The sequence below is a fragment of the Adiantum capillus-veneris genome, chromosome 21, assembly GCF_014529385.1.
Source record: "Adiantum capillus-veneris isolate H3 chromosome 21, ASM1452938v2, whole genome shotgun sequence".
NCBI lineage: Eukaryota > Viridiplantae > Streptophyta > Polypodiopsida > Polypodiales > Pteridaceae > Adiantum > Adiantum capillus-veneris.
This window is the reverse complement of record NC_140951.1, coordinates 35198555-35211659: the sequence shown is the minus strand read 5'-3', so window position 1 is coordinate 35211659 and position 13105 is coordinate 35198555. Positions and strand designations below refer to the sequence as shown.

At 49.4% G+C, this 13105-nt stretch overlaps 1 protein-coding gene and 1 pseudogene across 4 annotated transcripts in view; both read left to right on the top strand.

The window, feature by feature from the left end:
• The window catches only part of LOC147430769 (NAD-dependent protein deacylase SRT2-like), a 123315-nt gene that overhangs the window by 57113 nt on the left and 53097 nt on the right, over positions 1 to 13105 (top strand). The gene's annotated exons all lie outside the window — the stretch shown is intronic.
• Positions 8241 to 8909, top strand: LOC147430771 (diacylglycerol O-acyltransferase 2D pseudogene; annotated as a pseudogene).

The following is a 13105-nucleotide window of genomic DNA, read 5'->3' as shown; positions in this document are numbered from 1 at the left end:
GCCCATTCTCTGATAGCTGTATAGCTGCCTCAAATGCTCTACGGGTAAGTCTGTCAGGAGGTAGCTCTCTCATCCTCTGGATGAAGCAAACTGTCTGGAATAGTGCCTCTACAACCATAGGTGGTGTGGCGAGCTCGGCTCTAATAATGTCATGTGGCACTGTCTTCTTGCTGCGGAGCAAGCGTGAGATCATACATACCTGTGGTCTCTCAAGCTGTGTCCACTGGTCAGCTGTCAATCCTGGTGCCCATACCGCCGCCGAGTACATCAAGGCCGGGGTGACTAAGGTGTCGAAAAGCCACCCCTTCGTGCGGGGCTCCTGAAAGTGTACCTGGTGGCATCTCCGCTCTAGCATGGCCAGAGCTGCATATCCTCGGGTGAGCCTGTCAACAGCAGCCTGCCTCATAGTGAAGGGTCCTGGTAGGCTGGTGAATGTGATGCCAAGGTAGACATAGGAGGTGACTACATCAACCTGTCCTCCTGCTGCTGTGAAGGTGGCAGCGCTCCTCACTGCACTGGATGTGTGAAAGATCATAACCTTGGTTTTGCCAAGGTTCACAGTCAACCCCCTGTGTGTGCTGAATTCGTCCAAGGCCTCAAGATGGCGTTGCAAGCCCTCGGGTGACTCTGAAATCAACACAATATCATCAGCATATAACATGATGTGGACCGGAGTACCTGCCAAGTCGCTCCCCTCTCCCCCTGCTTGCAGTATGTAGTCGGAGATCTCGTCGATGTAGAGCCCAAAGAGTGTCGGGGAGAGTGGGCATCCTTGCTTAACACCAATGGTGCTAGCAATGGTCTCTGAAAACCCGCCTGGGCAACGAACCCGACCCGTCACCCTCTCATAGAGAGCATATATGGCCCAAATCATCTCTGTTGGTACCCCAATGTTGTGAAGGCGCTGGAAGAGTCTCTCGCGTGGGACTGTGTCAAAGGCCTTGCGGAAGTCCCCAAAGCAGCAGTAAAGCCTCTTCTTCCGCGCCTTTGCCCCATCAATGAGGCAGCGCAGAACGAAGATGTGGTCAGTGGTGGAGAAAGCTCGTCTGAAACCTGCCTGGCCTGGAGCTCGTAAGCCCTCGATCTCTGCGTAGCAGCTGAGCTGTGCCTCAAGTACTGCTCCATATAGCTTGGCCATCGTGTGGCCAATCATGATAGTCTTGTAGTTCCCTGGGTTCAGGGTGTCGCCAGATTTGTGGATAGGCACTATGGTGTGCTGTGTCCACTCCTCTGGGAAGCCCTCCCCTATAGCCCGGTTGAAGACATGTGCAATCAACGGGGCTATAGTGGAGGCCGCATAAATGATGTGCTCACTCTGTAATCCAGTATGGTCAGCTGATCGTCTGTGCTGCATGCGGCGTATGGCCCTCTCTACCATCTCTGCTGTAAAGAAGGAGGAGCACGTGGGGCGTGGCTCGTGTGGCTGTGGGATAGGAGGCTGCCCTGGCACCTCATATAGTCGCTCTGCATAGTCATGCCATATCTGTGGGTCCTCAATAGCTGTAGTTGGACGTGGCTCGCGCAGGGTGCGCCATGCCGTCGCGCTATCCATGCTCATGAATAGGCGGTATAGCTCAAGCTCCTGTGCCTCTTCGAATGCTCGCCGCTTTTGGCGTGTCAACGTCTTCATATGCCGTCTGGCCTCTCTCTCTGTGATCTCTCCTAAGGCTCGCCGTGCACGGAGGCGTCGGTATAGCTCTCTGCACTCATCATCATACCAGCGGTTCTGAGGCATAGTCCCGGGGGGGGGGAGTGCGTCCTGTGTGAGTGGTGTGTGGAAAAGAGCTAATAGCTGAAGTGTGGAGAACGGAAGAGATATGTGATGTGAGAACTGAGAGTGGTGTGGATGGGTGGAGGAGGCATAGGCCATGTTCGACCTTGGCCGAGTAAAGAGAGGCTAGCTCATGTGTGAAATGGATGGTGGTGTGTGGAGTGTGTGCTGTGGAGCTGTGTGGGATGGCATCTCCAGTGATGGAGAAAGAGAGGTATGTGTGGTCGGCTCTGATGGGTATGGGTGGAATGGTGAAGGATGTGATAAGGTGTGTAGCCTCCCTGGGTCCCAGAATATAGTCGACTGTACTCCCCCCTCCTTCTGCAACTCCATGTGGCATACAAGTCAGGCCCCCTGAGGTGGGCCACTGGACCATCCCGTTATAAATAACGAGACGGTGCTGGGAGCCAAGTCGAAGTAGATGTCGTCCGTAGGCTGTGACTGGAGCTTTGTCTGCTGTATCTCTCATAGTAGCCTCCTCATCTAGAGTGTGTAGTGCCTCTGGGTCCTCATGGTCATATGCCTCACACTGCTCACTGCGCGTACGAGCATTGAAGTCTCCCATAAGGAAGACTTCACCCAGTGTGGAGTACTGCATAATCTCCTCCGTGAGGCATGCGTACGGTGACTCTTGCTCAATAGGGGCGAATCTGGAGCCTGTGGGAGCAAAGTAGCAAAGGGCAATGTAGACGATCCTGTCTCGTGAGAGCTCGAGGCGAATCCACATGTAGCGGGCTTGTGGGTCCCGGGCAACAATCTGTAGTCTGCTGTGAAGCCCCTGTCTAAAGAGTATGGCCACTCCTCCTGAGCCGCGAGTGGTGTGCTGGCGCATACATCCTCGATGTAGAGACTCCCACTGGAATCCATGTATCCGTGGTAACCCTCTCTCCGGGCTCTCGTGTGTCTCTGTAAGTAGAATGATGTCTCGACCTCTCATCACCTCCTCAAGTCTCTCTGGGTGTGTCCATAGGTCTCCATTGCAATTCCAAACCGTGACATGAATCTCCTCGTGTGTCCCACAGGCCGCGAGTCCCTATGCGATGGTCTTGCCATCAATGATAACCCTACCATCTCGAAATACTGCCTTCTTCCCTTCTTTGCGGGCTTGGTGGACTCGAGGCATGCGCGCGCGACGGTGATCTTGTTGCATCTTTGTGAGGTCATCATCAAGATAAATCGGGGGGCCTTCTATCCCTCTCAAGATGACCCTCTTTCGGAGGAAGGAAGTTCGAGACTCCTCGGAGGCGAATTGGAGGATGAGAGCTCTCTTCTTTGGATCTTTGCCGGCTCTCCAAACTTTGGAGAAAGGGATCTCTTCTTCCTTGTATCCCACTTTCTTGCATAAAGCTTTCCCATCGCTCTCGGGTGTAGACCCTTCTTCTTCTTTGATGCCGGTCACTCGCACATTGAGACGGCGAGCTTGTCGCATCTTCTCCTCTTCGATGGTTGTGTGTACGATGAGTACTTCATCTTTTTGGGCTTCCTCTCTTGCTACCTTCTTGATGTTCTTTTTGACCACTTCGACCCATCCTTCTTTGGTGGCCTCTAATTTGTTCTCAATGCTTGCGGTGAGGGCTTTGGTGATCTCCTCCTTGAGGGCTTCCTTAGCCTCCTCCTTAATCTCTCCTTCCTCGGGGGTGAGGGATGTGATGGAAGCATGAAGGAAATCGATTTGTGCCTTCATCTCTTCTTGCTCTTTCCTCCATCTCTCCCTCTCCTTCTCGTTCTCCCGTTCCCTTCTCTCCTTCTCCTCTTTGAGATTTTGGATTTCCGCTCTCATGTCCTCCTCCTCTTCGTTCCATAGCTTGATGAAGGTGGCTTTCTCCTCCTTCCATATCTCTCTCTCCATCCGCCATTCTTTCATGTCCTTCTCCAGTTGTGCAATCCTCTTGTTCGTGAGCATGAAGGTTGTCTTCGTTGTCGGTGTCGGCGTCTTGATGATGGGGGAAGACATGGTTGTCTTCGTAGCTACCCTCTCTTCATATTGTGAAGAAGAGGGGAGAAGGGGAAGAGAGCTCTCAACGTGTGTGTGTGGGTATGTAACCGTGTGTGTGTGTGTGAGAGAGAGAGAGAGATGGCTGCGGGTACGGCAATAAGCTGGGCTGGAGGTAGCGTGCTGGCCTTCTTGGCGTGCAGGGAGCAGCGCACAGGGGGGGGCAGCGCGCAGGTGAGAGCAGCTCGCAGGAGGGAGCAGCTCGTAGGGGAGGGCACGCGCAGGAGGGAGCAGCGCACAGGGGTGGGGCAGCGCGCAGGTGAGAGCAGCTCGCAGGAGAGAGAGAGAGAGAGAGAGAGAGAGAGAGAGAGAGAGAGAGAGAGAGAGAGAGAGAGAGAGAGAGAGAGAGAGAGAGAGAGAGAGAGAGAGAGAGTTGCCTGCTACAAGGTCACTTGTCTGTGCACTTCCTGCTCTTCTGCTAGACTTCACTAGCGCTAGGTTTTCTTTTATATTGCCTTGGCTCATTTGCCCTACCTAGTTCCCAACAAAAGTCACTTAAATATAATAAGTGAAAAATGGCTAAAATAGGGAAAGCAGGTTTAATGCACTGGAAAATGCTCCTTATGGATTGTGATGGTAATGCTGATGATCATGCTGTGTGCAACCAGAGGATATGCATCTACTCTAAGTGCCTGGGTATGCACGGTCTGCGAACAGACTCACAAAAGTGCCAGAACACTTCCTAAGCTAGATTGACTGGACTGAACTGAACCCTTGTCATGAAGTAGCTTGTCCACGTACACATAGGGTTAGATGTGTCACGTGACACGTCGTGGTCTAGTCCTTCCTCGTCCCTGGTCCAGCTTGGTGGTCTAGTCACTCGGCCTGGTCTAGTAGAGTCTAGACCGGTGTTCAGCCAGTTAAAGGTCTTCTTTGCCCAGAGCTTGGTTGGGTTTGTGGTTAATGCATGACACATACAAGGCGGTCATTAGAGCGTCAAAGCGCACTGTTGAGTCCTCTGAAGTACTACCACAAAAGGCGTCAACCCTTGGTACCTAGTAGAAGTCCACCAACCCCATCACCCATACCTCCACATACGGCATCATCCATTCCTCCATCCGGTTTTACATCTTCTAGGTCACCTTCCCCAGTAAAGCTCTCTCCCATTTTGTTACAGCAAGCTATTGAGCAACAAGCTCCCAAGCAAGAAGCCATGGAGGAGTTGACCAGTGTTTTGGCCAATGTAAACATCAAGTTTCCTACTTTCAAGGGACTCCCCTCAGAAGATGCAGACGACCATGCAAGGAGGTTTGTATCTCTCTGTAGAGGTCGTGGTCTTAATAGAGAAGATGCGTATTTGGTGCTATTTCCATCAACCTTGGATGGTTTAGCAGACAAGTGGTACAGTCAGTTTGCAGAGAATCACTTTCCAACTTGGGCAGCATAAAGACAATAGTTCTGTGCAGCATTCAGGCCAGGTGACTTCCAGGAAAAGGTTTTGGATGAGTTGGCCAACATGGTGCTCCAGCCAGAGGAGACTTTTGCAAAACTCATGACTAAAACCAAGTCTCTGGTTGCCAAGATTCCTTAGCAACCAGGGGAATTTATGGTCAAGAAGTGGGTAGAGAAAGCTCTTCCAAAGACGTCTCAACAGAAAGTACGCGAAAGTCTTCGACGTGAAGCATCTCTGGAGGAGTTTATAGCGGCCGCTACTAGGATAGAAGGAGCAAAGAAGCTATTCAAGGACCCCCTTTAGGTGGAGACTGCCTCAACACTCACGGAAAATCCCTCTGACCCCTTGCTTTCTCTACTCAGGGAGTTAGAAGCACTAAAGTTACAAAGAGCACTTCAGAGCTCCAGGCACAACAAGACACTAAGCCGTCGATGGTGGGGTGTACATCTTGTCGCTCTCCAGGACATCCTCCTCAGGACTGCCCACTTCGAGCTTACTACCATTTCTGTGAGAAACCTGGCCATGATGACAAAGAGTTCTATTATCTGAAGGGAATGCGGCAACTACAACAAAGCCTCGCCCCCCCAACCTTCAACAAGGGTTGACACTTGCATCCAACATGGTTTCAACCTATGGCCATCAAAACCCTATGCCACCTTGGTTGACAACACCTCTTATGCAAGGTATGCACAACAACTTTGCATCTCCAAGCTTTTATCATGCTAATGCTCCTTCAGTTCCCCAAAGCTTCTACACATCAACATCCGTCCCCATGTAGCAAGGGCCGAGACCACCTCGCCCCAACAACAAGCCAATTTTATGCTACAGGTGCGGGGAGTATGGACATTATCAGAGCAAATGTCCGTTGCTAGAAGGGTCCCCTCCTTGCCGACACTGCCGTGAAGCTAAGGATCACTATAGTAAGGATTGCCCAAAACAACGTGCATCCACATCTGCAAGCACAAGCCAGAACCAGCAGGAGTTTACATTCCCAAAGATCAACCTAATCACAATAAGCACCATTCCACAGGCCCCGCCTTCCACTCTTGTAGTTGCCTCTCAAAATGGGTTGAAATAGGTGGAAGAGCCTGCTGGTGTGCTCACACGGGCACAGAGAGCTGCTGTTGGTCTCAGCCTCCTTGACGGTCTAACTTTTTCATCTCCAATCACACAAATGAGTCAAACTCCCCTAGTAGCTGAGAAACCAGCAGGTAGTGCCAAGAGCCAACCTACCTCTCTTCTCTCAGATATTGATGGTGCCTTCATGGAAGCAGTAGAGGACTTGCAGAAGCTCAAGATTCCAGAGCAAGCACTGATCGAAAGAGAGAAGCCTACAGCAGAGACTATCTTGAAAAACACCTTTCAGCAAGTGTCATAGTACGACATGCTTCGACTTGATGCAAAAGTGACACCCTTTCCATCATTCAATCTCTGTATGCTGGTGCAGGGTCTAGTGGCGGGCACCTACCAGTGCAGCCCTCAGAGTCCTATATCATATCCCATCCCGCTGCTCCCCTCACTGATTATAGAAGCCCTTGTCTCACCGTGTCCGTCTTGGGGCGGCAATTCTCAGGAGTGATAGTGGATGGTGGATCTGGCATCAACCTGATGCCCGAGTTCACTATGTTAGCTCTAGGTCTACAGCCGACTCGCCCTGCTCCCTTCACAGTTACATTGGCCGACCAGCGGACAGTCTACCCAGTGGGCATAGTGGACACAGTGCCTCTGCAGGTACAAGACTTCACATTTAACTTGGATTTTGTTGTGGTTCGTCTTCCCCAGGTTGAGGGAGGATTTCCCTTGCTCATCGGTAGACCATGGCTACGACATACTAAAGCACTGCATTGTTGGGGAAATGACGCAATGTGGATACATACTCGTGGCTCCCCGATGCAACCCATTCGCTTAGAAGGAGGCATGGATCCCGTTGTGCAGCATACTTCTTTGTCAATGAAAACCAACCTTGAACAAGAACAGCCTACTACACTTGAAGGATCAGATGAAGATCTGCTAGAGTGGTTGGAAGCTATCAAGTCTACACCTTGTTATGGACTATCTATTCAACCTTTGCTTGAGGTCACACCCTTTTGTTGTGTTCCTACCGTAACTGAGCCCAATGAGCCACTTAAGCCAACAACTAGCGTAGAAGTCACATAAATTGATTGCTCAGTTGACCCTTTACTAAAAGCATTCACACTGGGTAAGCTCGCAAAGGAGCGCAGTAGGAGGACTGCTGCCCTTATAACTCAAGTGGTATCTGCTATGTTTGCATTGTATCTGTATCTATTGCTTTTGTCTGCTGTTTCCTACCCATCCCCTATCCACCTCCCCACACCCCCACCCTATACACCCCTTTCCCCTCACCCCTACCCACCCACTCTCCCCCTTGCCTATATCTAGCCCCCCCCCCCCCCTCGCCCCTACCCACCCCTTTCCCTCCCTCGCCCCTATCTTTCCCCCCTGGCCCCTACCTAGTTCCCTCCCCCTCTCGCCTCTATCTAGCCCGCCACTCGCCCCCCTACCCACCCCTTGCCCCCTGCCCACCTGGCCTCGCCCCTTGCCCCCTGCCAAGGCCTTGCCCCCCCTTACCCACTCCTCGTCTCTCTCCCTCGCCTTTCTGTGTGTTCGCCTGTTTCTCCTACCTTCGGATGTCCCTTTCGTCCACACCGTAATGATTCCTACTCCAGTTTGTGTGTGTTGGGTGCAGTCCGTCTCTATCTCTCACGCACACACCTACGCACATACATACTTCCGGCTACTTCCTTCCCCGCCTTCTCTCTCTCTCTCTCTCTCTCTCTCTCTCTCTCTCTCTCTCTCTCTCTCTCTCTCTCTCTCTCTCGCACACGCACACGCCCATGCGCACGTCCACACGCACACGCACACGCACATGCCCACACACACACGCGCGCGCGCACACACACACACACACACACACACACACACACACACACACACACACACACACACACACACACACACACACACACACTTTTTCGTAAATCCTTTCTCTTCTTACTCTCTCTCGGACGAGGAGACGGAGACCTCCTGTAATTTAACCATCACGCGGCCCTCTGGCTTTGTTTCCTTGTTCAGAGGAGATGGCCAACGACACAAAGGGGGAGAGCAAGTTTTTTGTAATCCTATCACAGCAGACGAGCAAGCTGAAGAGCCTTTTGGCTGTTTCCTTGTGGCTTTCAAGCATTCACCTGGTTGCCATCTTGTTGCTGTTAATGCTTTTCATTTTGCCATCACGATGGTGCTTAACCTTATTTGCGGTGTTACTCGGGCTTATGGTCGTCTCTCTTTTCGAGAAGAGTGCTGTTGCAGAAAGTGTTGGAAGGTTCATCTGCAAGCATGGACCAGGTCATTTTCGTCTCACTATGGTTATGGAGGATAAAGATGCGCTGGATCCAAACCGAGCATATCTCTTTGCTGTGGAGCCTCATTCTGTTTTGCCAATTGGGATTCTTGGACTATGCAATCATACTGGGTTCTTGCCTATTTAAAGGCTTAAGGAGTTTGCAAGCAGTGCAGTGTTTTTAACTCCACTTTTGAGGCATGTGTAGTCATGGTTGGGCCTAGCACCTGCTTCAAGAAAGATCGTAGTAGACACATTAAGTAGGAACTACAGTTGTATCCTGACCCCTGAAGGGGTCAGAGAGATGTGTTTCATGGAACATGATCGCGAGGTTGTATATCTGAAACAAAGGCTCGGCTTCATACATATAGCCATTGAGTTGGGTGCTCCGTAGAATCAGGAGCTCACCATTGTACAGATGCGGTACCTAGTGATTTTCACAGTTTTTCAGTATTCCTCTCACCGAGACGGTGAGCGGTCTTGTGGCGAGCAACCTGTAGCAGGCTATAGTGTCACTTTCACAGGACACAGAGTTAGTACAGTTGGTCTGGTCTGGTTCACACCGGACGGACTCTGTGGGCTGGGCAGTGACACGTGGCAGGGATACGGACAGTGGTCTAGTGGACATCGTGGCCAGGTCAACACCACCACTCAGTTTGAAGATTGACGTAGATGGCTGACATTTATGAGTCGTTGGTGGCTCTTTATGGTGGGACATATGAGTAGTAGCTGTTGGGTCATCATTATCATCTTCTTCATATATGGTCCATCGTCGTCGTCTAGAGTAGAGAGTCTATACACAGCACATCTGCACCATCCCTGCAATTTGAGCCTCGACATCCCCATTGTACCCGTGAGTTCTGGGCTGAAGCTGAGTGTGCTGCCACGCCAGAGTCTGTACTAGTTCCTTTGAGATAGTCAAGTCCATATGTTCTGGTCTGCTGCTGTGTCTCTGTGTTGGTTTGCTGTTATCTATTGTTTCCTGGTTTTTCATTATGTTTGAGGGAGATGTCACGCACATTGCACTGAGGAGCACCCACTGTAGAGAGCACGACACACTATCCACGCTACACTCTTCCGACTCGAGCAAAGCAGACTAAAAAGGGAAAAAGTGAAGCAAAAAGCAACGCTTCAGAAAGGGCAAGAAAAAGGCAAAGAAGTCTACATCTCGCCTAGTTTCGGACAGTTCTACAGAGGACTCATCTTCAGATAGTTCGGACTTCGACGATAGCAGATTTTATGCAAGGAAGAAGAATTTTTATAAAGCCAACCAATATGACTTTCTGGAAGATAAAAGCAAGAAAGTCCGAGAATTTAAAGAAGGTGGACAATCAATTAAATTTGACACGTTTTCTGGATTCCGAGATGCTTCGAAGGCTTTCGCCTTCATACAACAGTTTGACATAGTTTTCTCTGGAGGACATTACTTAGAGCACTCCAAGATTCGGAGGGCTACCTCTTACTTCACGGGAAATGCTCGAACTTGGTTGTCCACTCTTCTATTGAACAAGAAAGCGCCACCTTAAATGGCTGAAATTTAAAAGGCTTTTTATTTCTTCACGGCTGACTCGGGAGTATGAGTGCGATATACGAACTGCTTGGAGCCATCTTCGGATGACCAAGAAGGATACATTGGACGCGTATTGCGGGAGATCCTGGAGCTCTTTTCTACCAGCTTCTTCATTTAAGAAGATCTCGTTCAAAGAACAGATCAAGCGGTTTACCTTGGGACTCCCTACAGAGATCCGAGATCACTGCTTAGAGCAAAAGTCAGATTCCATTGAGGAACTTATGAGTCATGCGAAACGGGGTTTTGCCATTCATTCAGGCAATTTGACTTACCTCATAGACGAGATCATGACGCAGAGAATCGAACAGACTTCTAATAATGAAAGTAGAAAGAAGAAGAGTAACCCAGAAAAGAAAGAAAAGGATGCACGACCCCAGCTCACTCTTCGAGAGAGGGTCAGCTATATCAAAGAGGGCAAGTGCTTTGGATGCGGGGAAACGAGGCACATCTCCGTTGAGTGTCCTAAAAAGGCATCGAACGAACAGGATGAAGAAAGGTCAGAGAGTTCGAAAGTAGCTGAGGAACGTGGCAGAAAAGGCAGATGAAAGCATAACTGGTACCACATTGCGTGGGGCCTGAACCGAATCAAATGAATGAAAGTACAAAACTTTGCCGCTTTTAGGACAAAGTGAAAGATCAGGAAGCCCTCTTTTTTCTTGAAGCCAAGGTCAACTTCTTTTCACTTGAATTGGCAGCTCGATTTGGAATTACGTCCGATAGGCTGAGGCCACAGGCAGAGGTAGTTCTAGCGGCACCCGGATGGGATGTTGCCATTACACCGATCATTGGCAAACTTCGTTTGCAATGTCAAGGGTGTTTAGGGTACGAGGATTTCTACGTAATTCCCTTGGGAGGTTGTGACGTCCTACTCGACATCCCTTGGTACCACAAGAACAATGCCGTGGTTGACTACCGGGCCGAAAAAGCGACGTTGATAAATGAAGGGCACAGACATTCTTTCCTTTCTGGAAAGGACTGAATGATGATTGAAGGTCGAATATGTTTTGACCTCGAAAAAGAATGCCAAGATTTTCTCCACACTCATGCCGATTGCTTTTCAGAGGGCCTGCCAGGTGAGTTGTCACCAGCTCGTCCTGAGGATCATACCATTGATCTAATACCTGGAACCACACCACCGAACGGGCCACCTTACAATGTGAGCCGAGCCGAGAGATACACTTTTTGGGACACATTGTCTGAGCAGCAGGAGTGCAGATGGACCCGGCCAAGATAGAGACTATCCGTGATTGGCCCGATTTGAAGAATGTCCATGAAGTTCGAAGCTTCTTGGGCTTATTTTCTTACTACCGGCGGTTCATGAGAAAGTTTGCAGAGGTTGCTTACCCATTTGCATTTGTTAACATAGAAAGGAGTCCTTTTGTTGTGGGGACCCACAGAGGTGACTGCCTTTTAGAAATTGAAACAGAATTTGACTACAGGACCAGTTTTGACTTTGCCGGATTTGCAGAAGTCGTTTGAAGTATATTGTGATACTTGTGGCCGTAGTCTACATGCGGTCTTAATGCATGAAGGCCATTCATTGCCTATGAGAGCCGATTGTTTTCAAGGCCGGAATTGACAGTAGAGATATGTGAGAAAGACATTTTGGTGGTTATCCATGGTCTTACTCAGTGGCGACATTACCTACTCGGAGCCGATTTTACAGTTTTCACAGATGCTTGGAGTTTACGCTACTTCTTGTCACAGAAGCAGCTATCGGAAAAGCAGATGCGGTGGGCAAACATTTGGTCACACTTTTAGTTCTGGATTGTCCATATGCAGGGACAAAAGAAATTGGTGGCAGATACGTTGTCTTGGAAGCTGTTGGTTCTGGCTATTTCCGCGATACATCATGAAAGCTTCGAGGATATGGTCGGTTAGTACGCCACAAATACATATTTTGCAGATGTATTCAGTTGAATACAGAATGGGGAGGTAGTAGCGGGATATTCCATTCGGGATGGCTACTTGATGAAGAAAATGATGTTGTGCATGACACAGCCGTTGAGGGAAAAGGTTCTAAGTGAACGCTACTGTCCACCTTTTACGGGTCACCGCGGCATTATTATCACCTTGAACACTGTGGAGAGATACTTTTGTTTGGCCGAGACTCAAGAAGGACGTGGACGGTTTTGTACGTAGTTGCTTGGTATGCCAAAAGGTCAAGTTTTGACAAGCATAAGCATTGGTATTGTTACAACCTTTACCCATTCCACCCGTCCCTGGAAAAGCATTGCAATGGATTTCATTTTGATCTCCCGAAAACAAAGCGTGGGCACGATTGTTTATTGCCCAGATATTCAGATTACATGGCATGCCTGAGACGATTGTCTCCGAGAGAGACCCTGGATTTACGAGTTTGTTTTGGAACGCTATGTGGGAGAACATTGGCACACGGTTGCAGTTCTCGTCATCGTTCCACCCGTAGATTGACGGGCAATCAGAGATTGCTAATTCAGTGGTACTGGATTTGTTGAAGTCTTCTTCTTTGAATCTGAAGACTTCATGGGAAAAGGGTTTTTACCTATGGTGGAATATGCCTACCGAAACACGATTAACTCTTTCATGGGGAAGGTTCCATTTGAGATTATTGAATTTGCTACGAAGGTTCCACCCTTTCTAAGCACGAAAGATAAGATTTTTGAAGCCGACCAGTTCACGAGGGACTTGGACTTGGTCCGAAAGGCTTTTGAGAAATCTCAGAAAAAGCAAGTAGATCAACATCGTCACGATTTGAGATTGAAGGAGAACGATTGGGTGCTCTTACATTTTGAAAAGGTTCGCCTGAGAAAGAAAAACGGAAAGGAGCGGCTTTCTCGAAAGCTTAGCATGAGATACTATGGACCTTTCCAGATTTCCGAAAAGATAAATAATGTCTCCTCTAGACTGAAACTGCCTGACACTTGGAGAATTCACAATGTTTTCATGTGAGTCTCTTGAAGCCTTTTAAAGACGATGTACCCGATGATGGGGAGCCAGATGAGCAACAACCCGAATTGGAGGAAAACTAGCAGATACTC